Genomic DNA, 597 nt, shown 5'->3' with positions numbered 1-597 from the left:
TAACTCCAGGGTCTGGAAGGGGCATCCTGTTGTCTGGGGCTGATTAGGTCCATGGTTAATATATCCTCCCTGTAAAGGACAGTAAATCGTCCTTTAATGTATTTAGTTCACTTTTCCATTTGTACTTCTTGTTTCCTTTCTTGTTCCAGTTACCACTGGTGCTGGTTTTCTTGCCACTGCTGTAGTCTCTCTTCTTGTTTATTTTCTTTCTCCTCCAACCACAGCTGTACTCTCTCTTCTTGTTTCTTTTCTTTCTCCTCCAACCACTGCTGTAGTCTCTCTTCTTGTTTATTTTCTTTTTCCTCCAACAACTGCTGTAATCTCTCTTCTTATTTATTTTCTTTCTCCTCCAACCACTGCTGTAGCCTCTCTTGTTTCTTTTCTTTTTCCTACAACAACTGCTGTAATCTCTCTTCTTGTTTATTTTCTTTCTCCTCCAACCACTGCTGTAGTGTCTTTCTTGTTTATTTTCTTTTTCCTCCAACAACTGCTGTAATCTCTCTTCTTGTTTCTTTTCTTTCTCCTCCAACCACTGCTGTAGTCTCTCTTCTTGTTTCTTTTCTTTTTCCTCCAACATCTGCTGTAATATCTCCTCTT

This window comes from Limulus polyphemus, unplaced genomic scaffold (assembly GCF_000517525.1).
Source record: "Limulus polyphemus unplaced genomic scaffold, Limulus_polyphemus-2.1.2 Scaffold1330, whole genome shotgun sequence".
In the NCBI taxonomy this organism is placed as follows: Eukaryota; Metazoa; Arthropoda; class Merostomata; order Xiphosura; family Limulidae; genus Limulus; species Limulus polyphemus.
Note: the sequence above shows the minus strand (reverse complement) of the source record.